The following is a 25,317-nucleotide window of genomic DNA, read 5'->3' as shown; positions in this document are numbered from 1 at the left end:
ATCTTAACAGACATCCAGCCATATAAAGAATTAAAATAAGCCTTGTGAAATTTGTTCTCTGCAGCTCTAAAATTTCAGACCAGGACAGAGATTAACATATTTCAAGGTACAAAGATAGTCTCAGACTATCTGGGTGAATAACCACCTTTTTTTGCATTTCAGACCCACCAGGTCTCTCTTAAAAACACCTGTACAAAACACATTCTGTGGCTTTCTTTTCTCTTTTGCTAATTGCATTTTAATACGTATAAAATAATTATATGGTTTGGAAGTGGACTCATGGTTGACAATAACCTCTCTGCTCTCACTCTTTGGTGGTGATTTGGATCTCTAAATATTATGGACTGTGATTCAATTAGTACAATATACTCTCCAGACTAGAATATGTAGAAGACCTCAACCTTTCTAGGGAATCTCTCATTTTGGCTCTGTGTTGGACATTTTCCACTACATTAGTGAAGACCTTTGGGCGACTAACTGCCTATTTTATGCCTCATTTGATATTGTCATGCAGATGGTTGACAAAAATGTCTCCATTCTCATATCTGTTTTTGTATGATTTTAACAAACACATGGAAGAAACCTTGTTGCCCAAGATTCCTTATAGTAACATTTTGCTCTGCTGAGTCAAATGCTTGATTATTGTAAGAAACAATAGATGCAATGGCGAGACACCATATTGGAAAAGACACCAGATTTAAATTCAGATTATTTATCTGTCATTTACTATGCCTGTCAACATGAGTAAGTAATGTAGTCTCTCTGGATCTCAGCATTTTTTTTTTGTAAAAGGAAGATGTTAAACATGATGGTTTCTAAACTGGGGTGTGTTGGAGCCAGCTCATATCATATTCACATGTGATTGCCAATTATTACATTTTCATTGTAAGTATTTACACCTCAGAAATTGAAAAATACAAACAGAGGATTGGTTTATTGCTTTGTTAGTTATGTACACATAAGAAATTGATAGGGAAAATGTTAATAACTCAGATTAAACTTTATTGATTGGTGATTGGAGAGCCAGTTGTTAAACATTTACCTAAAGTTCCTTCTAGCTCTAAATCTATGACTTCCAACAAATGTATAGATCATTCCATAAAGATATAATCTGTAGTTATTTTGCCTGTCAGTTATCATTCAGGTGTCAGATATCAAAAATCCCTCAAAACTTTCAAAATTGTGTCATCACTTTTAAAAAAACTTATTTTATTTATAATTTATAAAATAAAACAGGCATTTTCATAACATGGTATAATTGAAAATAATTGCACTTGAAATTGTAAATCTATTATGTACAACTTGTTATTCCACTTAAATACATTAAGAAGCTATCATGTAAATTTCTTTTTTTTCTTCTTTCCCCTTCCACCCCAGAGATGGCTACCATTAGGCACACGCACACACACACACACACACACACACACACACACACACACCTGTGTGTGTGTGTGTGTGTGTGAAATCATTCTGTACATATTTCTCTTCATAAGTTCTATCTGTCTGTATTGACATGGCCTGTCTTGGACTATACTCCTCTCTCACCCTGGTGCAACAGACTTTTCCTGCCAACCTTCCCAGTTGTCTTGGGTTAGAAAATTGTTTCATTCTGTCTTTTTGGGGGTTCTGTTACTCTAGAATTTGTTTAAAGTCCTCCTTTAAAGGTATTTGGTGGGGTTTGGGGGAGAATTTAAGTGAGTCCCTGACTTCACTCTGCCACTTTGGGTCTGCCTTGGACCTCATCATTTCTTATAGCACAGTAGCATTAGATCACAATCATATACCACAACTTGTTCAGCCATTACCCAATTGATGGGCATCCCCGCAACTTCCAATTCTTTGCCACCACAAAGACAACTGATATAAATATTTAGAACACAAAGGTTATTTTCTTTTTCACTACTCATCTTTGGAAATAGACCTAGTAGTGGCATTGCTGGGTCAAAAGGTATAAGCAGTTTACTAACTCTTTAGTCATAATTCCAGATTGCTTTCCAAAATGGTTGGTCCGGTTCACAATTCCATCAACAATGAATTAGTGTCCCAATTTTTCCACATCCCCTCCAACATTTGTCACTTTCCCCTTCAATCATTTTAGCCAATCTGGTAGTTTTAAAACAATATATAAAGGTTGTATTAATTTGCATTTCTCTAACCAATAATGATTTAGAGCATTTTTTTCATACAACTATAAACTGTTTTGATTTCTTCACCAGAAAATTGCTTGTTGTTAGTTTTTACATATATGGCTTTCTTGTTCTCATCCAACTGTTCTTACTGTGTTTAACTTTTATTATAGATAACTTCTTTTCTTCCTATATCACTTCAGATTTTGAGGTGTTAGGGTTCTTGTTTCTAAATATCCATTTGCTTGATAAAAAAAGAGGATAGCCAAAAAATCTGCTCCATTTTACATCTGTTCATTGCCCTTGTGGTTTATTTTTAAGTGTTCATGAGATGGTTTGGCTTAATTCATCTTCATTCCAATTTTTTTGTTTGTTTATTTTGTTTTATTTTATTTTTTCCTGAACTTAATAAACATCAAATAAAACAGACATTTGCATATATGAAATAGAACAGAAATATAGGACGGCACATAAAACTGTAAATCTACATTATATAAAGATTGCTTTTCTTTCAATTTTCAAGTTTATTTAACATGTACATTTTTGTCTGAACTTGTCTTAAGTCAGTATAAAGCTCCTCCCATCACCCAAGTACTGGTACTAATCTCAAGGAATCCAGAGGATACTGAAAATGCCTTCTTTCATGGGTCCTTAACCAATATCTAAATAAATTAAAGCTACATAATATTTTTAAAGGTACAGGGAAGGAATAGAGGTGGCCATTATGGCTTTGACATTTAAAAGAAAAAGGAACAAGTAGGAGAGTGAAAAATACAAAAAGATTTTTTAAGTATTATGTAAGTAATAGGTAAGTCTTTCCTTCCTCCCTTCCCTTATCTGGATTTATGTAAGTAACTCCTTTGCATAGAGCAAGGCAACCTAGATAGAGACAAGTGATTCCTTGTAACAATGCATTCTACAATATTTGGAATGACAAAATGTGCAATCAGAGTCTTGGGGACATTTGACTCCAACATACTTAGACTGCTTGCCACCTTCACCACCAGTTTTTAAACACTGAGTCAAGAGCAAAAAATAAAACAAAACAAAATAAAATAATCATTCTGTTTTTTTTTTGAAGGGTCTAATTATTTTTTATTAATATATTTATTTATTTTTAGTTTTCAACATTTTCTCACACAAGATTTTGAGTTTCAAATTTTCACCCCATCTCACCCCTCCCACCACCACAAGATGGCATGTATTCTGAATACCCCATCCCCTAGTCTGCCTTCCCTTCTATCTCTCCCCCCTTCTCTTATCCCCTTCCCCTTCTATTTTCCTGTAGGGCAGGATAGATTTCTGTACCCCTTTTCCTGTATTTCTTATTTCTTAGTTACATGTGAAAACATTTTTTTTAAATATGCATTTTTAAAACTTTGGGTTCCAAATTTTCTCCCTTCCATCCTTCCTACCGATCCTCACTGAAAAAGCAAACAATTCAATATAGGTTATATATGTGCAGTTATGCAAAACACTTCCATAGCAGACATGCTGTGAAAAACTAACTCTATTTCCCTTAATCCTATCCTGCCCCCCCCATTTATTCTATTCTTTCTTTTGACCCTGTCCCTCCCCAGAAGTATTTACTTCTGATTACCCCTTTCCCAATCTGCCCTCCTCTCTATCATCTCCCTACTCTCTTGTCCCCTTCCTGCCCCCCAATTTTCCCGTAGGGTAAGACAGATTTCCACACCCAATTGAGTGTGTATGTTATTCCCTCGTTAAGTCAAATTCTATGAGAATAACATTCACTCATTCCCTTTCACCTTCCCCCATTTCCCCTCCACTGTAAGAGCCATTTCTTTTCTATTTTTTTTGAGATAATTTACCCCGTTTTACCTCTGCCTTTCTCCTTCTCCTAGTATAATCCTCTCTCACCCCTTAATTTTATTCTCCAGATATGACCCCTTCATCTTCAACTTACCCTGTGCCCTCTATCTATCTCTCTGTCTATCTATCTATCTATCTATCTATCCATATATATATGTGTATATATATGGATATATATATATATATATGTATATACACACACATACATGTAATTTTTCCCTCCAACTATCCTAATACTGACAAAGGTCTCATGAGTTACAAATATCATCTTTCCATGCAGGAATTTCAACCTTAATAAGTCTCTTATGATTTCTCTTTTCTGTTTACCTCTTCATGTTCCAATTGAGTCTTGTATTTGAAAGTCAAATTTTCTATTCAGCTCTGGTCTTTTCATCAAGAATGCTTGAAAGTCCTCTATTTCACTGAATGACCATTTTTTCCCCTGAAGGATTATACTCAATTTTGCTGGGTAGGTGATTCTTGGTTGTAATCTTATCTCCTTTACCCTCAGGAATATTATAATCCATGTCCTGTGGTCCCTTAATGTAGAAGCTGCTAAATCTTGTGTTATCCTGATTGTGTTTCCACAATACTTGAATTGTTTCTTTCTGGCTGCTTGTAATATTTTCTCCTTGACCTGGGAACTCTGGAATTTGGCTACAATATTTCTAGGAGTTTTCCTTTGGGAATCTCTTTCAGGAGAAGATCGGTGGATTCTTTCAATTTCTATTTTGCTCTCTGGTTCTAAAATATCAGGGCAGTTTTCCTTGAAAATTTCTTGAAAGATGTCTAGGCTCTTTTTTTGATCATGGCTTTCAGGTAGTCAATTATTTTTAAATTCTCTCTCCTGGATCTATTTTCCAGGTCAGTTGTTTTTCCAATGAGATATTTCACATTGTTCTCTGATTTTTCATTCTTTTGGATTTATTTGACAGTGTCTTGATTTCTCATAAAGTCACTAGCTTCCAATTGCTCTATTCTAATTTTTAAGGAAGTATTTTCTTCAATAAGCTTTTGCACTTCTTTTTCCATTTAGTTAATTTTGCTTTTTAGGGCATTCTTCTTCTCATTGGCTTTTTGGACTTCTTTTGCCATTTGGGTTAGGCTATTTTTTAAGGTGTTATTCCCTTCAGTATTTTTTGTGGTCTCCTCTAGCAAGCTGTTGACTAGTTTTTCATGATTTTCTTACATCACTCTCATTTCTCTTCGCAGTTTTTCTTCTACTTCTCTTACTTGCTGCTAAAAATCCCTTTTGAGCTCTTCCAAGGCCTAGGATTGATTCATATTTTTCTTGGAAGCTTTGGATATAGGAGCTTTGAGTTTGTTGTCTTCTTCTGGTTGTATGTTTTGATCTTCTTTGTCACCAAAGTAAGATAATATAGTCTGACTGTTTTTGTACTGCTTACTCATGTTCCTGGCCAATTACTTGAGTTTTAAACTCACTGTTAAGGTAAGAGTCTGCTTCCAATGTGGAGAATGTACTGTCCCAAGCTTCAGGGATTTGTACAGCTGTTTTCAGAGATACTTCTAGGGACCTATAAATTTTCAGTTCTTCCAAGGTGGTATGATAAGGGGCAAGGTGTTTTCTCTCCACTGCCACAACAAGCTCCACCACGCCAGCATTCATCCTCCCCCCAGGACCACCCCTCAGAACTGTGACCCAAATCCGAGCAGGGGCAAAGCAAAAGATTCTTGCCTCAGCACTGGCAAAGAGATCCCTGCAATTCTCCTCTGATCAGTCACTCAATTCCCCTTCAGTCTGTGGGCCGGAAGTTCAGGAGACGGCTGCCAACCCGGGTGGCTCAGGGCTTGCTGCTAAGACCTAGCTTCTCTCTCAGCGCAGTCACAGACTTTTCCCACTGACCTTCCAAGTTGTCTTTGGTGTTCAGGGCTTGAGAAGTCTGGAAACCACCACAGCTGCCAGCGATTCAGTCCTCTGAGGCCTGCTCCAGGGTCACTGCGGCCTGCGCGACAACGCCAAACTGCGCTGCTCTCTGAGCCTGGCGTGATATACCTTTCCCATCAACCATCCAGGTTGTCTTGGGCTAGAAATTTATTTCACTCTGTCTTTTTGTGGGTTCTGCTGCTTTAGAATTTATTTAGAGACATTTTTTTACAGGTGTTTGGAGGGGTTTGGGGGAGAGCTCAAGCAAGTCACTGCCATCTTGCTTCTCCCCCTCATGATTGTCCATTCTAGTCTTTTAATACATTATTCCCTTGCATTAGCTCTATGGCTTAGCCGTGTTGGCCTACTTACTGTTCCTCACACATAGGATTCCTTTTCCTTTCTCCATGCTTTTTCATTGGTTAGCCTTCACGCATGTAATGCTCTTCCTCTTAACCTTTGTCCTCAGATCTCAGGCTTTTAGATTTAGTCAGAGTGTCAACTCCTATAGGAGGCTTTTTTCCTGTCCCCTCCCTTACCCTACCCCAAGAGTCTTTCCCTTTAAGGTTACCTTTCATTTATTCTATAACTCCTTTATGTACCAATTTGTGTATATGGAAAAATAAGTCAAAAAAATCAGTGATAGAAATATAAGAGATTTGAACCCAGATCCCCTGACTCCAAATCCCCTCTTCTGTTCACCCTATCATGCTGTTTCTCCTTTAAACACAGCAGAGAGACTTCATATTTTTCTATATTAAATTTCATTTACTTTTATTAGTGCTATTACTCCAACTTATTGAGATCTTTTAAAATTCTCATTCCGTCAGACAAGAGCTCTCTGTCCTTATGTAAATGTGAAAAGCACTTGAGCTTACGTAAATCTAACAGATGCTTTTCCTACCCGACACTCCTTTCTAACTGATATCCTATTTGCCATCCAAATATTCTTCCAAAATGAGCTAACACTACAATTGGAACTTATTATGAGCTTTAGAATATACAATAGATTGATTTACAACACATTTTGAAATTCATCTCTAAGTGACTATTTATTTTGTCACATCCAGGCTGTGTCAATCATTGTTCATTTCAATTTTAGTAAGTGACATTTTCTGATCATGTCCCTGAATTCTTCAGGGTACATCCTGGTTAGAACACATATCCTTTCTTTCCACGGATTACAAACAACAACAAGTTATACTACTACATTAAACAAAAAGAATCACAGGTTTATTTTTAATATTATTTTTCCCAACTGCATGTAAAACAATTTTAAATATTTTTTTTAATTTTGAGTTCAAAATTTTCTCCTTTCCTCCCTCCCCAATCCCCTCCCCAAGATGGTAAGCAATTTGATATGTTATATTGATATATTATACATGGGAATCACAGGTTTAAAAAAAAATGGGACAGATAAGAATCTTTATGAAGTGTGAACTTACCAGGGAAAGAAAATCAAAAGCCTGAAAGCTCAAAGGTCTATGTCTGAAGGCATGGAATGTTTATTATAGGACTCCCAGTTTATGACTTAAGAGTTTACCTGAATGGTATCATTGCCAGCATGCCCCATCCCAGCACATGGCTAATGGCATACCAAACTGAATAAGAGGCTGTGAGCACTATTTCCTACAAACCAATTTCTCACTCTGGAAAGCATGTTAAAAACAAACTAACAAGCAAACAAACATGTTTTTGAAGCTTGTCACCCCTGCAGGTGCCTTGGGGCATCAACTATATAATAAAACATTTCTCACCATGCCAAAGTCCACATAAAACCTCTCTGTTTTCCAGTTCTCACAACATCTGTCCTAAGCATGTCTAAGAAGGATTCCAAAGGGGTCAGCAAGGATGCAATCATGGCTAATTTGGAGACATAGCATCAACACTGAAAGGGCATTTATTCTTTGCCTAAAAAAACAAATATCCTGTTATACAGACTAATTATTTTTTAAATGACTTTTTCAGGGAACATTGGGAACATTAGGAACACAGTAATAAACACAAAGAGAAGGCTACTCAGGTAGCAAGACCCCCAGTATTATTCTTTTTGCTACACAGTGGTTGAAACTGTCTCAAAAAAAAAAACTCTCTTTCCAAAATAAAACACATATTTAATATAATAGCAGAATGAACCAGCCTCAATCAACCCATAGTCTGCCTTGGAGATAAAATCTGGCCTTTTCCTGCCTTTACTTGCAGAATATGTGTATTGTTTGCAGAGTTTATGTGAATGTCCACATGGGTTTGTCTAAATGTGGTTCACAGTGAGGTGAGAATAGTTATCTCTGGAATCATGCCCACCCATATTCAAGGGATATGTTGATTCCAGCCTGGAGGGAAATAGAAATTTAGGACTATTTGTCTGGCCTGACTCTACTCTCTTTAGATAAAAGATGCTGGACTATATTTATATCTGACTGTTCTCCTAAATATGGATAGACACAAGGAAATAATTTTTAATTCAAGTTGCATTCATGGCTTTCCTTTTAAGGGGAAAGAAGTGCCTGAGCTACAGACAAAGACATGATGTCCTTCCCACTAATTCTACTTATAGAAAGACCAGAACAAATATTGCATAGTGAACAAAACCATTTAAACAAACTGATAGCAAAAAAGAAATCAAAGAATTTATACAGATTAGAATATACCATAAAATACACAGAATAAATGGGTCCTCCCACTTGGAGTGAGATACACTGCCTTAGGCAAAAGACAGAGAATCCTCAATTTTTTTTCACCCAAAGGAGAATTTCCTAACATCTCCAGGGCAGTCAGCTAGAAATTAGAGACCTGTTGAGGGGTCATAAACTGAACTGATTTTATTAATGGAAATTACATTGAGGAAGGCACATTACCATCTGCTTTGCTGCTGTACCCTAAAAACCATGGGACCTCCCCAACTAACTTGCAGCTGAATCCTTCCCCATATGTTGTCTTCTTCATTAGAATGTGAGCTCCTTGAGAGCAAGGACTGTGTGACTTTTAGTGTACCCAGTGCTTAGCACAATGCTCTGCACATAATTATGTTTAATAAACACTTCATTCATTCAGAGACTTTTGAATTCTGCAATAGGATAGATAATTTTAGTAATACTCAGGCCAAAAAAAAAAAAAGTGACACTGAGCTTTGGGTAGGGTTACCCAGAGAGAGAATTGAAGAAAGGATAAATAAGCAAGTAAGGGAGAATAAAAAGATAAAATAATTCCTAGTTCCCAGAATATAAATACATAAGAACAGGTATATCTGAAAATAATTTCTTGTAATAATATGTATATTAGTAAATTGTTATTTTCCATGCTGGGTATTATTACCTTTAGTGTATATAGCTTTCTTTCAAATTTTAGAAAAATAATTCATTGCTATATTTTATTATTTTGCCTACACCTCTCACTTTATCCCTTTCCCTTTTCCCTATGCCTCATTAAAAAGGAAAAAGAAAAAAAAAGGTAGGCAAAATTAACCAACACACTGAAAACTGTTGATACTATATGCAGTATTTCACAATCATAGTCCTTCAACCCTCAAAGAAAAAAATTGTTCATTATATCTTTGTATCATTCAGTTTTAGAAGATTTGTTACTGGTCTTTCCATTTATATAAAGTCACATTTATTGTTTTCCTGGTCTTGTTACTATCTCTTGCATCAGTTCATATAAGTAATCCCCTGCTTCTTTTCATCATATCCATTGTTTCTTAGAGGGCAGTAGGATTCTATCCCATTCATGTGCCATGACTTCTTAGCCATTCTACACTTGGCAGGTCCCTACTTGGTTTCCTGGTCTTTGTTGCTATTAAATTGTTATTCAATTTTAAACTTGAACTTGAGTTCAAACTTTGCGCAAATAAGTCAGTTTGACTTATAAATACCCAAATTAGCTACAAAGAACATATGAAGGAAGACATCATCTGCATCCAGGGAAAGAACTGATGAATAGAAGTGTGTATGGAATGACTTTACATATATATTTATACATGTAAAATCATTACATATCATTTACATATGTATATACATATGTAAAATCATTCCATACACACTTCTATATATACACACATACATACATTCTATATTCTATATAGAGTAAAAATATATATATGAACACACATTTCTATATACATACACACACACATATACATATTTGTGTCTAATGGTAGTCATCTCTTGGACAGGGAAAGGAGGGAAAGAAAAAAGAAATTTACATGATAACTATTATATATTAAAAGGAATAGTAAATTGTGCATAACAGATTTGCAGTTTCGTGTCCAATCATATTTTTATCATAATATGATTTGGAAATGCTTTTTTTAATTCCATAAATTAAAAATAAGAAGAATTTGAGAAAAAAAGAAGACAAGTTCAAATACAGCTTCAGCCACTCACTAGTTGTGTGGACTTGGACAAGTCACTTTCTCTGCCTCAGTTCCCTCAACTATTAAATGGGGATCAAAATAGCACCTAACTCCCAGGGTAGTTAGTTGTGAGGATCAAATGAGAAAGCATTTATAAAGTGCTTAGCACAATTCCTGGCACATGGTGCGCGAATGATAAATGCTTGTTCCCCTTTTGCTGGTGGATAAAAAAAGAGTGGGTTCAGGAAATGACCTTGGTAGACCTCCAAGTCCATGAGCCCCTACAGGCACAGTATCTAAAAGTCACAAGTGATAACCAACTCTGAATAGAAGTAGTTATACATTCCAAACAAACATAGGCTGCTTTAGCACCTTGCTGCCCACTGCCAGAGGCAGACCGGCCTTGCCAACCTCAACCGATTGCTTCTGGATGTGATGGGAAATGTAAAGATAAGAACCAGCTGTCATTAACACTTTATAAAATTCACCAAGTGAGCTCTGATGGGTGAGCAGGACAGCTTATCTAAGAACATTTCCAAGTTACTGCTTCTATGATTCACATCTACATCGAGCAGGGAGAAAATCAGTTTTACTCTTGCTTAATGTCTTACATTATTTGATCAGCTATCTGTAAATTGTGCCTGCCCTGGAGGCCATGCCTCTTTCTGTTTTCCTGGTAGCAGAATTCATGCCCTTTTTGGTCCAGGATGATGGAAATGAGAGGCCTTCCACGCAGGCATTCAGCAGCCACTGAGGACTTGTGACCAGTTCACAATGGCAGCACTCTAGATCATTGTTTTGGGGGTTTTTTGTTTGTTTTTTTGTTTTTTAGTGAGGCAATCTGGGTTAAGTGACTTGCCCAGGGTCACTCAGTTAGTGTCAAGTGTTTGGTCTGAGGCCGAATTTGAAATCAGGTCCTCCCGACTTCAGGCCCGATGCTCTATCCACTGCGCCACCTAGCTGCCCCATCCTAGATCATTGTTAACCTAATGCCTGTGCTGTAACCTAGTTTAGTACTTTCTGTCCCCTCAGTTATTTTATGATTTTAGCAACCTATGGAATTGAACAGAAGGACCAGCTTGCATGCATCCCTCATGTGCTCCCAACCAAAACAATGATTTTTGTAGTGACTAGATAATCTCTGCCTCTCTTTTAAAACTTTTCTGCATGTCATGTGCCATCCAGCATGGGAAAACAGGAAAGCGTATGGGCATGGTATACTTTAAAGGGGAAGGACGTAATGTTCTCAGATGAAAAAAGAAATGCCCACTGTCCCCAGAGACATTCTCAAAGGAGATGATCTTTGTAAAACACTTAGTGCAGTGTCTAGAGCAGGGGTGGGGAACCACGTGTGGCCCTCTAAGTCCTCAGGTGAGGCCATTTGATTGAATCCAAACTTCACAGAATAAAAAAAAGTTTGGATTTGGGCCACACCTGGAGACCACATGTGGGCCACATGTAGCCTCGAGGCTGCAGGTTCTCCATCCCTGATCTAGAATAATAAATGCTTGATCCCTTTACTTCCCCTGCCTATCCCACTGCATTTGTGTCCATCCACTACGCTTGTAGACTCTATTCTCACTTTCTTCATAAGAATTTCTGAATTTGTTTCCTTTTTTTTTTTTAAATCAGTCAGTCCACTGGCCTTCCTTAAGCATCTCATCTGTACTTGGTGAGCAGCTAGGCAGCACAGTGGATAGAGTACCAGGCCTGAAGTCAGGATGATTCCCCTTCCTGAGTTTAAATCCAGCCTCAGACACTAGCTATGTGACCCCAAGCAAATGACAAACCACTCCAGTATCTTCACCAAGAAAACCCAAAGGGGGTCATGAAGAGTTGGACACAAATGAAATGACTGAACATAAATTTGTGCTAGGCGTGCTAAGCGTTGGGGATACCCGAAAAATAAGGCAAAAGACAGTCCCTGTTCTCAACAACAGCACAGTTTAAAATGCACAACATGAAAACCACTGTGTACAAACAAGATATGTGAGGATGAATAGATGGAAAGTTGTAGAATTAATGGAGCTAAGGAAATGCTTCTTGGAGAAGGCAGGATTTTAGATGAGATGAAGGCAATCAAGGTGACAACCTCCTTTAATCACAGGAATCAAAGGAAGCACACGTGCTTCCTTTCTTCAATACAATGGTATTGATTAAGCTCTTGTTATGTGTCATTGATTGTCCAACAATAGGTCCCAGCCTTCATGAGTCTGATTGACCTGCTTTGAATAGTTCCTGGCTTATCAATGCCTTTATTAAACTATGGCACACAGAACTGAATACTCTAGATGAGATCTGGTATGGCCAGAGTACAATGGGGCATGACCTCTCTTTTTCTGGAAGCTATGCCCCCATTAAGGTAGCCCAAGATCATATTAGATTATTCAACAAACTCATGACACAGCTTACTCATATCAAGCATGCAATCCACTAACCCTTCCCCCTCTTCTTTTCAGAAAAATGTATACTTATCCATAATTCCCCAATCTTCCTTTGTCAAGAAGACTTATCTTACTCAAGTGTAAAATTTACATTTATTATTTTACAATTCTACCTTATTAGAATTATCTTAAGTCTCTAGACTATCAAGATCCCTTTGAATCTCTAACTGCCATCCAGTGTGAGAGCTACCCCTCCAAGCTTTCCATCATTTTCAAATTAGATAAATCTAACATCAATGCTTTTATCTAAGGCATTGATAAAAATGTCAATCAGCAAAAGGCCAAGCAGAGATACCTGTGGCACTCTAGTGGAGGCTCCTTCCACATAGCCATTGCTCCATTAACACCTTTTATCCAACTACAGTTCCAGTTCTAACTCCATTTAATTGTAATATTTGACAATTCATATTTCTCCATCTTCCCCACAAGAATAACATGAAACATTATGTCATTAGGTAATTTATATCCACGGCAGCCAACCAAATAGTGGGTAGAATGCCAAAGTCAGGAAGACTCATCTTGCGAGTTCAAATCTGGCCTTATATAATTACTAGCTGTGTAACTCTGGGCAAGTCACTTACCCCTGTTTGCCCCAGTTCCTCATTTGTAAAATAAACTGGAGAAAGAAATGGCAAACTACTCCAGTATTTTTGCCAAGAAAACCCCAAATGGGGTCTCAAAAAGTCAGATATGATTGAACAACAAAAGAGTTCTTTAATTATATTAAGAAATAACTCACTCTCTCCTCTTTGACCACTTCCTCTAAAACTCTACATCAAATGCCCTACTGCCCAAAGACCATGTCCTGGAAGAACTTCCAGGGAGTTGGGAGGTGGAAATCACTCTCTTGATTGGTAACTGTTTCTCCCCTAGAACGCTATTTCAGGAAAGCCCTGACCATACTTCACCTCAGTCATTCTTCTCTGATTACTTCCTCCCCAACTTCTTCATCAACTCCCTTGCCAGGGCAAGCACACAGACCTTTCTCTCCATCCCCCTCTCTTTATGAAATAATCAAACATAATCACATTGAGCTTTAAAATATTACGTAGGTTCAGGCACTCAGATTTGTTCAGAACTTCATACATTAGGGTGTCTTGAGATGACTCAACAGGTAAGCAAAAGGGCCAAAAAAATAAACCTTTCATTATATTAATGTGCTTCACCTTTCTAGTGGCAGGGTTGAGCCTTGGATAACAGCCATACTATATACTATAAAGGGAGAAAAGAAGGAAACAGGGAAGAAGAGACAGAGACAAAGAGAGACAGAGGCAGTGAGTTCATTGACCTTGGAATCATAGGAACTTGGCTCAAATCTTTCCTCTGACACTTGCTATCCGTGTGAATTTAAGCAATAAACTTCCTGGGCCTTAGCTTCATTATTTATAGAATTAGGGAGTTGAGTAGATTGAATCTGAGGTCCCTTCCAGCTCTCCAGCTGGGATTCTAAGATGATGATGGTTGGCCTACTCCCCTAGAAGGCGTTGGATTTCATTGGTTTTCCTACCATGTGACTTTCAGCATGAAAGTCAAATTTCTGTTGGTGAGTGGGAGGCTGACAGAGGGGACTTTGTATATATCCACTCAGCTATATTTCTCCACTTTATCCCTTCACATAAACACAGTAGGTATCTGGGCTCTCATTATTTTCTGAAAATCATGGCCAAAAAAGTATGATCTCTCCAATAATCCGTTCAAGAGCGAGGTATCACGGGAGATTGTGCATGGTCCTGGAAAAACAAAGACCAGTCCTGACTGAGCCATCACCCCAGAGATGTTACAGTACTAGAAGACCACAATCTGAAATTATGACTAGGAAACACTTCAGGAACAAAATAGGGAGAATGATCATTTTATTAACCAATGGTTAAATCTATTTGTAAATATTGGCAGCTAGATGGCACAATGGATAGAATGCAAAGATAAGAGTCAGGAAAACCTGAGTTCAAAACTGGCCTCAGACATTTATTTGTTGTGTGACCCTAATCAAGACACTTAGGAATCTCTGCTTTCATTTCCTTACCTGTCAAACAGGGATAATAATAATAATAATAATAGCACCTACCTCCTAGAGCTGTTGTAAGTTGAAATAAGATATTTGTAAAGCACTGTGAAAACATTATTACAATGTCCCAAGAGAATATAAAAATGCAAATGATTCACCAGTAAGGTCAACCAGCTGAATGAAGAATGGCTAAGTGAATCTAGTGACAAATCAAGCAGAGTTTGGCAAAACAATCCATCCTCAGTACAGTAAGCCAAGAAGACTTTCCAGAACTGCAGAATCAAGGCTGCCAAAAGCAAGCAATGCTTTCAAGACTTTTTGAATATAGACTTTCCCCTTTATGCACATGCTAACACAAAGTCAATTCAAAAAGTATTGCTCACGTGCCTGCAGTGTTCCAGGAACTGTGCTAAGTCTAGGCATATAAAGGAAGCAAAAATAATTCTTGTCCTCAAGGGGTGCACATCTGAATGGAGGGAGATGACTAGGGACATAAGTACAGAGCTGAAAGAAGTTAATCTCAGAGGAGAAGTCACAAGCAGTTAGAAGAACTAAAAAGCTTCTTCCAGAAGGTGGGATTTGTTTGCTGCTGTTCTTTCTTCCTTCTTGAAGAGGACTAATGACATTAGGATGGTGATGTCTTAATTTGCAAGTGAATTGGATTTGAGTGGGGCAGAGCTGTGCAAAGTCATCAGCCTCATTATCTCCTCCAGAGTCATTGGAGACATAGGTCAGGATGACTGGTGATGGCCCTGGATGCAGTGGGGGTACAGAGGATCTCTAAGATAAGGTCTTTCAGGGGCAGTTAGGTGGTGCAGTGACTGGAGCACCGGCCCTGAAGTCAGGAGGACCTGAGTTCAAATACAGCCTCAGACCAAACACTGGCTGTGTGACCCTGGGTAAGTCACTTAACCCCAATTGCCTAAAAAAAAGTAAAAAGACCAAGTCTTTCACAGGTCTCAGTTTGTCTGAGGCTAGACCTCAGCATTAAAGGGAGCCAGAGGCTAGACCTAAGCATTAAAGGGAGCCAGAGAAACTAAAAGATGGAGATGAGGAGGGTGAACATGCCAGCTACAGATGCATAGAGGATGGAAGAAGGAGAGTCATGTGGAAGGACTTGATAAGAGAGTGCATGGAGGGGAAGTCAAGTGTAAGAAGACTAGTAAGGTAGGAAGAGCACTGAATGTCAAGATGAGGACTTTACATTTGACCCTGAAGGCCATAGGGAGCTGTTGGAGTTTCTTAATTATGTGGTGACATAGGCAGACCTGTGCTTTAAACCTTAGGAAGTTTATGATTTGCCCTCAGGGGTTATAATAACATCTGGCATTAAGATTTTCAATGCCTGGCTCAACCTTGACGGCACATTTTTGCTTCCTTGTATCATCAGACACTATGATCACAGAGAGTAAATAGTATCGACACACAGTAACATACATGTACATACATCAGGGATCTAAGGATAGAAGAGATCTCACATGCCATTTAATACATTACTTCATTTTACAGAGAAAAAAAATAAACCCCTCCTTCTTACCCCTCTCCCCGGGAGAATATGTCCTGCCTAAGGTCACATAAGAAACCACCATCGGAGGTGAGATTAGAACCCAGGCCTTCTGAATCAAGAGTCAGTGCCCCTTCCACTGGCCCACACTGCCTTCTGATACTTCTTGTAATAGTGCCAGAAATCCCTTGGGATAATACTCTTCCCATTTCTAGACTGATTACCAATCTTCCCTCACAGACTTAAGTCAATTGTATATTATCCTTCCTCTTGCCTCTATTGAAATCACTTCCAAAGATGCTGGATGTTTTTTATCTTTTCCCACTCATCCCTCCCTTATACAATACAAAAGATACCAAAAGGAGTTAGAGATTAGATCATAACAAACTTTCATCTCACTCTTTCTTATCCTGGGAAGAGGCTATATGTGCATTGCCTGCGCGTTGGATATTAGTTATAAATTCGTTGTGTTGTAACTGCAGACTCAGGGGTGCTCTGCTGCTGTGGAACACTCTGGGCTATGTTCTGTTCATTTGGGGATATCACGGCTGTCAGAAACACCTCTCTGCAAGCCGGTAGGTTGATCTAAGGACGCTGCCTAAATGCAGCTAGCAGAAATAACTTCTGCAGAGATTTGAACTGATCAAGAGACTTATGACCTCTTATGCTCAAACAAGATGGCAGACTTCATATACAAGGCAGGGCCAGCTCACAGACAGTTGGAAATAGGAGTCATCTTAGGCTATTCAAGTCAGTACTGATTATGATTGGTATGTGTGTTGGGGGGGGGCAGTCCTTGGATTCTTGGATTCTATTAACTAGCCCCGTGGAGACAACTCCATCCTGAGGCTTACTCAGTGATTGCAAGGCCTTTCCTGGAATCACCATATTGTGACACAGCCTGACTATTATGCCAACCCTCCCCTTCTGGCTCACCCTCTGGCTGCTCCCAGTTCCATACTAGTTGTTTGGCCTCCATTACAATACTTTTCTTCCATTCCCCCTGCCCCTCTTTATAGCCCTCCTTTATATTTTGTCTTCCTTTTAAAACGCAAGCTCTTTAAGAGTGGTGACTGGCTTGTTTCTTTGCTTTTGTGTCATCAGAGCTTAGCACAGTGCCTAGTAAGTGCTTAATAAATGTTCTATCTATCTATCTGTCTGTCTGTCAGACTATCTACCTACCTACCTACCTACCTGTATAGGATCGTGAATTTAGAGCTAGAAGGGGATGGTCTATCTGACGGGGAAACTGAGACCCAGTGAGGTCCATTGGTCTGAATAAGATCACACAGATAGCGATAGAAGTAGAATATGTGTTTGTATATACACACATACATATACACATATACGTATATAGATGATATATATGTACATATAAATACGTAAACAGAGGGCTACAGAGATGATAGAGATCGTCAAAAAAGAAATAGAAATAGAGATAGAGATACATCCTTTCCCCTTTTAGCCAGTAAGTAAACTCATGAAAACTCAATTCTGCTTCTAGGTAAATTAAGGTATTAAAAGTTTAAAAAAAAAAAGAAATGTGTTATGGTGTCAGTGGCCAAATTTAGATGCATGGTATTGAGACTATAAAATGAAGCCCAGAGGGAATATTGGAGACCATGAGAAACATCTGAACCAGGGAAGATATTGGTCCCTATCCTGTTTCCTTATATGAGAGTTGGCAAATCATTTCCTGAAAATGAGCAGCCTGATGGCAGATGATCTCTCCCAGTCTACAGTAGTCGAAGCTGGATAATTTTTGCCAAGTCTCCCTCCCCTGCCATGCAAACCCAGCTGCCACTCGGCACAAGTATACTAGGTTTTCTTGGAAGAACACCAGGATGAGTGACAGATTACAGGGGAGGAAAGCCTTAATGTCACTCACTGCCTGCACAGTGAGTGTTTTTATGTTACTAAGAAAAAGAGACATACTGACATTATTGGAAAGAATTGCAAAAGGCTTTAGGACTTTCATTTGATGAACTATATTTCCTTTCACCTTCATATATAAAGCACACAGCTTGTGGCATTCCTTTGGCAAAAGCGTTTATGAAGTCAGAGCACGAGAGTAAGAATCTCTGCTCTGCTAGAGTCCTGACCTACATGGCCTAGGGAAAGTCACTTAGGTTTGTAAACCTCAATTACCTCATCCATAATATTAGGTGTCAGACTAGATGACTTAAAAGTCCAGGCCAGACTTGAATGTTGGATTAGAGGCAGTGTATGTAGTATAGGGGAGAGATGATTGGACCTGTATTCAGAAGAACTGTGCTCAAATCAAGCCTCTGGTGTTTATGACCTATGTGACCTTGGACAAGTCTCTCAAACCTAACTAGAGATCTGTTTCATCACTTGTAAAATGAGGAAGTTCTTAAATTTTTTTTCTTAAAATTCTGGATTTGTAATTCTGTAATGTGATGAATAAATTTGTAAGGAAATTCTATTTCTAAAAGTCATTGTATGAGATTCCAAAGAGTTGTTAGTGTTACTGTTTTGTCCTTCATTCTCAAAGAGGACCATGACATCAGGACAGTGATGCCATGACTTCCAAGTGAATTGGATTTAAGTGAGGGAGGGCTGTGCAAAATCACTAGCCTCTGGTGACTTTCATTCTGTAGACTCAATACTAAGCATCTACATTTGGCCACTGACACCATAACATATTTCATTTCATTATTTTTTCCCTTTTAATACCTTAATTTACATAGAAGCAAATCGAGTTTTCGTGAGTTTATTTACTAGCTAAAAGGAAAAGGATATATCTCTATCTCTATTTTTATCTACTATTTGAGTGCAGTGGCAATGTAGAGATCAGGACAACTGGAGATGGCCCCTGATTCTAAAGGGGAATCAGTAATGAAGAGAAACAGATGAGTAAGAGAGGAAAATGTTTCAAAGGAGCATCATCCCCAAGTTTAAGAATGATTGATGGTGAATTGTATGAGGCTAATTCAGGTTGTGTACTGGGTAAACTTGAGACCTGAGGCTGAAGCAACTGAAATCCTTCTCAAAGCCAAAGGCAGTTATATATATCAAAGCCTTCTCTGGGCACACTGGCCCTTCTTTGTAATGCAATAGTCCAGTGGGCTTTCTGGCATAGGAGGAATGGAACAGGGACTTTGAGCCCCTTTAATTGGCATGTGTTGGCCTCTGACCATTTTCCCTCTACAGCTGGTGAGAGATTTGCCTAGGAAGAACCCTGCTAGCTTTCCAAGGACAAGGTTTCCATAGAATATGGCCGCTCTGTAAGCTGCAGCCTTGGTGTTCATCTTCTCAGATAAACACAAGAGAACTTATACACTGCCAAGACCCCCTGTTCCCTTCAGGCCTTTTAACACTGCCATAAGTAAGCTGTCACATTCCTAAGATTGATGGTCATTCCCTTTATTTCTTCTGAGAGAAATTTCCCTCCCATCCTCAGCCGCTGCTACTATTCAGTCCCAAATTGGAATATGATGATGCTTTATTGCTCATTATGCAATATATCTCACACTCAGGATGTTTCAATATAACATTCAGTCCCTTCTAGACTCTAAACCTGCAACATTAACATGGCACAGTTTATGATTTCATTATGAACAAAATGAACACTTTTGTCGCACTCTTATTAATCAATCAGTGATTGCATAGAATATAAAAATGATGTGGTTCCAAACCACTGAATCACAGATATTTACATAACCCTCCTACATGCAGAGGCATTCTGGAATAGTGTAAAAATTTTGCCTTCAATCCAGAAAAACCTGGATTCAAGTCCTACCTTTAACCTATACTGACTGTGTGACCCTAGGCAAGTCACCTAATCTCTCACTGCCATAGGTAACCTCTATATAAGGGTCCTTGATTATTAAATCCTGGACCTCTTTGGCATTATGGGGAAGCCTATGGACCCCTTCTCAGAATAATGTTTTTAAAGGCCAAAAAATATATTGGATAGCAAAAACAAACAATTATATTAAAATACAGTTACCATTTTTTTTTAAATTCATAAGCCTCAAGTTAACAGGCCCTAATCTAAGTACAGTTTAAAGAAAATGTGCTGACCTGCATTGGTAGAGGGAATTCTTCATCTGGCACTTCTTTAAACCAGTGAAATCACAAGTTCAGTGCCTTTTCTTATCCCCCATCTTTGTGCATTCTACAGGTCCATCACACCTGACAGATGATTTTCCATTTTTATGCTATTGCATTGGCTGCTTTCCCATGCCTATAACGCATTCTTTTACTTCTTCCTCTTGGAATACTTAGTCTGTTTCACTTCTCATATTAAGAGTCACTTTCTACATGAGGACTTTCATGCTCCCAGCCAAAGGCCTCATGTAGAAAATGGCTCTTGAGATGAGAGGTGAAAGAGGCTAGGTATTCTAAGATGGCTCTCCCCTCCACACTAGAAGGTTATATAACATTTATTTGTCATTTAAATGTCACTTTATGTATTATATATATGCATATGTATGTGTATGTAGTTTATGTATACATGTTATGTGTATGTACACATATACAAATATGTACACAAACATATATATACATATATTTTCCTTATAATAATATAAGTATATATGTAAGTTCTTTGAGGGGACAGACTGTTTCCTTTTTTGTATTCATATATCTAGCACATAGGACAGTACCTGGCACATGGTAGATATTCAATAGGTGTTTATTTATTGACCAACTGATTAGCATTTTTTTGTTGTTATTAAACCATTATTCCACTTGGTATACATGCCCTTATTTTTGTGGCCCCTTTCTGTCAATTTATCTAACCATCCAAATACTGAGGTCAATAGTAGTGGAACTGAGGGTAGGAAGAGATTAGGATAGTATTAGAGAACTAGAAGGGAGCTTAAATACAATCCAGTTCACACCCTCCCTTTGTTTTATAGACGAGGAAATTGAGACTCAGAGGCGTTAATTGACTTGTTCAGCTTCATGCAGAGAGCAAGTGGCAGAGTTTGGACTTAAACCCCGGAACTTCTGACTCCAAATCCAATGTTCTTTCATTCTGCCAAGGTCCCTCTCCTAATTTGAATCAATACCTTTCTTTCTCCAAAAAGGATTCCTGTTTATTTTCTGGGGTCAGTGTCTAGAGTAAGGGGTAGAGAACCTGTGGTCTCAATGCCATATGTGCCCCTCTAGGTCCTCAAGTGCAATCCAAGGGATTCAGTCAAAGGACCACACTTGAGGACCTAAAGGGCCACATGTGGCCTCAAGGCTGCGAGTTCCCCAACCCCAGTCTAGATGAAAAGGGGGTGAGGAAAACATGTACATTTCATTGAAATAACTTGCAGAGCCCAGGAGGTATAAAAGAATGGCAGAGGATGAAGTATGTGAAAAGAGAGATTTAGGTAGGCCTTCCACTACACCAAAGAAGTATGGACTTTTTCATTCTCTCCAGCAGCTATCTCCCTTTTCAGAGAGGTCAGCTTAAGCAAACTATGTATTCAATTAGCCTCTAATGGCTAATAGAGATGAAGACGTATCCCACGTTTCTTAAGAGGAGAGCTGACCTGTTTTGAGACTCAGGATGCTGTCAGAAATGGTACTTGGATGGTTGTAGATTGGACAAATCTAAAGAAGGCCAATAGGCAGAAATGAGGCAGACTTACAAGAAAAGATAACATAATTAGGGCAGCTTTCAGCAGCAGGAAATGAAAAAAAAAATCCCAGAAAGGTAGAAAGGGTAGAAAGTCAGCGTCAGAGATGTCCTAAAATTGTCACTAATAGATCCCTCAGCAGGAGAGCAGAGCATGATGTTGGGAGATTCTGACAACAGGCCAAAGTCTAGGTGAGCAAAGGATACAAAGGATAAACTCTCCGTGTTATGGACACTTGGATTCAAACATAGGACTTTATAACACACCTAAGAATTAAACAAAGGGGGATAAAGCATCCATGATCAAATTATTAGAATTAAGGTAAAAGTTAGTGGCTTGCTCACAGAGAACAAGTCAAGAGCTTAGTTACTGTTACCTCCTCCCCCCATGTGTGGAATTGCATTAGGGACACTATATTGGCATGTGCCAGCCCTGTTATATTATTATCCTCATTTTACAGATGGAGAGACTGAGGCTCAGAGGGGTTGATTGACCTGTTCAAGGTCACACAGCCAGTGAGTTACTGAGGCCAAATTAGAATTCAGGTCTTCCTGATTCCAAGTCCAGAACTCTGTATATTATGCCATAGAGCTGGTCCCCTACCCCCATTTCCACTAGTTCTCCCCTCTTGACCCAAGTTAAACAAGTCAAATCTCTTTTGCACTACTCTAAGACATTTATTATACCTTCTGCAAATCTTATTACCTCTGTGGAAAATATTCCCCGTCCCTTCAACAATTGTTATACGGATTCGGTTCAAGTCCTTTTCTCTGGATGCTCTCCAACTTAATAATATCCTTCCTGAATTTTATCACTCAGAACTGAACAGCATTCTCTAGTGGTGTTCTTTTCAAGGTAGAGGGGGAAAAAAAAACAGAATATCCTTCATTTTGAATATTAGAATTCTAAGTAAAAGACTCCACAGTTTCATCATAGTTCAGTATTGATTCTGAATTCTCAAAGGATAAGAGAGTTGGGCACAAGCATTGGCAGGATCCACTATGCTGGAAGGGCGTCTGTTACACCAACATTATCCAAAGTGGAGGCCTTGGTTTCCTGGGATCCACAGCATGATCCCATAGGGAAAGAAAGGGTGAAAATACTAGGGTAGGGAGAGGACAATGGACCATGTTTTATTCTCTCTGTGATAGCCGGTTTTGGATTTGTTTCCAAAACAACTACATTTACCCTTTACTCATTACCCATTATCATCTGACATTCCACCAATTCCACTCCCTCCACTATGCAAGCTTCCAGCCTCCTGCCTTTTATACCAAGACTTGACCTCCTCAGGGCAATTATAACCCATTACACCCATTACAGATTGGAACACCAATAGCGGCCACTTTGGGATAGCACCCCTTGCCTTCCATAGCACCCTGTGGATTTAACAGGTGACCGCTCCCACTTTCATTTTGAATGGGACAGAGTGATGTTACACAGGCAGCAGCTGCCAAGTGGGGACCTGCTAGGACCAGATCCTCCAAGATGTTCTCCCTTCAGATTATTCTCATGCTGTTCTCAGGACATGAAGGGGAGGCATACTATAGCAAGTTCTACCCTAATAGATCCACCTTCACATCTGAAGGATTTAACATGCTTATCTTGCTGTGGAATGTAAATGGTGATTGGGATAACTGTGCCACCTTGACAGGACACAGTGAGGCAGGCATGGAGTTGTACTCTAACATACATGGGAGCATGCTCTTCTCAGCTTCCACAGATAAGACTGTCACTTTTGGGGTAATGAGATGAAAGAGAGAATTAAGAGGGTGAAGGGGCATACTTTCTTTGTCAAGTTTAATTATTCTGCCAGGAGGGGGCCCCAGCTAGTCTGCACTGATAGTGATGAGACTACAGTTAAGCATTGGGATATCTGGAATAAAGTGGCTGTCCAGATGTTTTTTGAATAGCTACCAAGTATTCACTGTGGGAAGTTAGGTGGCACAAGGATTGGAGTTGGGAAGATTCATCTTCCTGATTTCAAATGTGGCCTCAGACACTTACTAACTACGTGACCCTGGGCAAGTCACTTTACTCTGTTTGCCTCAGTTCCTCATCTATAAAATGAGCTGGAGAAGGAAATGGCAAACCACTCCAGTGCCAAGAAAACCCCTCATGGGGTCACAAAGAGTCAGAAATGACTGAAATGACTAAGGAACAAAACAAGTTGACTGTGATCTTCAATGATTAGTGATCAGATTATTTCTGCTGGCATCAACAATGATATCAAGATCTCAACTGACGTACACCATGAGGAATCACCTCGACTCTGTGTTGGGCTTGAGTTCAAGTTCTGAAGAGTCTTACCTGCTCTCCAACACAATGGACAATACAGTTTGGATTTGGAAAGCCCAGCCTTTTGCCCCTGAAGAGAGGTGTATGAAGATATTTCAGGGAAATGTACACGACTTTAAGAAGACCCTCCGGAGGTGTTCCTGGTCACCTCATGCAAGCAAAATTCCAACCTGAGTAAGCCGACAGGTTTATATGCAATAAGCGGGAGGTCCCTTTACAAGCTTCCTGGCTATACTGACTCAGTCAATGAAGTTGCCTTCTACTCAGGTGAACCCCTCATTCTATCTGCATCCGGTAACAAAAGATTTTATATAATAGAGACTCAGTAAAGATTTGAAGTGGAAGATATGTGACCTTGAGACTTTGGTTTGCCTAAGTAGGTTTTCATTAAATGACATTGAGTCCTGTGTTCTCCCTTTACATAAAGATTGTTACTAGCCAAAGGTTGAGGATGAGTTTGCTTTCTGAGGTAGGAAAGGTGATATCTACCTCATCCTGACCAGTGTGATATAGGCAACCTGCACTTATCTCCTGAAAACATACCCTGAACTTCCCAGGGTTATTTCTCAAAGAAACAAGGCTTCTTCCAAGGGACTGGCAATGTGTTAATGTGTATTTCCCAATGCAGGCAGAAGGTTGAGACAGGAAATTTAAATGAAAGCTGCCAGCTTTTTGTTTTATTTTTTGATTCAATAACTGGTTTGTGTGTTTTCTGTCAACATTTCTCTGAGTTACTTTCTACGAAAAGCTGAAAAGTATTTTGACAAAAAGAAAAAGTAAATAATAAAACAGTTGACAAACTACCTTGTTAGAGGGAATTTCCTTCTCGGGAATGTGTCACCCAAATTAAATCACAAGACCACACAATTGTTTTTTTGAGAATCATTTTACTTTAGCAAATTCAGTCTATGTTTCTAGTCTATTGAAATTTAATATCTTAAGTGTCCCTTTTGATTTTGTGTAACATAGAAATTTGTTTGGCCAGTTTCCTATATTTTCATTGAAGTTGTTTTTTAAAAAATATGGCTTCCAGGGCCAAGAATGGGATCCTAGAGCACTCCAGCAGATTCTTCCCTTGAGATTGTGATTTTGTAACATAATACTATAGACACAGTCTTTTTTCCAATTCTGAATCCTTCTGTCTATCTATCTTTATTTATCTATTTATATTTGATATATACATATATATATATTATCATCTAACCTACGTATCTTCAAATTGTTCACAAGGTTATGAGTGTTGATGTCAAATGCCTTACTAAAATCAAAATATG

At 38.7% G+C, this 25,317-nt stretch overlaps 1 pseudogene; it reads left to right on the top strand.

The window, feature by feature from the left end:
* LOC114024383 overlaps nucleotides 1–24,372 on the top strand; it is a 43,428-nt pseudogene extending 19,056 nt beyond the window's left edge.
* Nucleotides 24,373–25,317: the final 945 nt, after the last annotated feature.

This window comes from Vombatus ursinus, unplaced genomic scaffold (assembly GCF_900497805.2).
Source record: "Vombatus ursinus unplaced genomic scaffold, bare-nosed wombat genome assembly UNPS02014821.1, whole genome shotgun sequence".
NCBI lineage: Eukaryota > Metazoa > Chordata > Mammalia > Diprotodontia > Vombatidae > Vombatus > Vombatus ursinus.
Note: the sequence above shows the minus strand (reverse complement) of the source record. Positions and strands in the feature narration are given on the sequence as shown.